This window comes from Penaeus monodon, chromosome 34, assembly GCF_015228065.2.
Source record: "Penaeus monodon isolate SGIC_2016 chromosome 34, NSTDA_Pmon_1, whole genome shotgun sequence".
NCBI lineage: Eukaryota > Metazoa > Arthropoda > Malacostraca > Decapoda > Penaeidae > Penaeus > Penaeus monodon.
In genome coordinates, this window is record NC_051419.1 from 33,134,357 (window position 1) to 33,134,714 (window position 358).

Genomic DNA, 358 nt, shown 5'->3' on the forward strand with positions numbered 1-358 from the left:
GTGATGAGGATTTCTTGGTGATCATAATGTGATGATGGGTGATACAGTTATAGTACATATATTTTTCTTTACTTGAGCTTTCTTGTATGCTTTATAATTTTTTGGGTTATTTAAAGAAAAAGGCACTGATTAAAGGGCTAAAAATGTTTGCAGATATCATAATTTATGATGATTGCTATTGCATAGAAATTATTACTTTTTCACTGGTTAAAATTAATTTTCCTTTTTTCCTAACTTTCATCTTTTTGTATATACTATAATTGTTTTCGGTTCATTTTTAATTCATTGTTTGTATTATGCTGAAGTATTTTTTAAATTCTGATAAATTTAATTTATTTGTTACTATTATTTGTAGTAT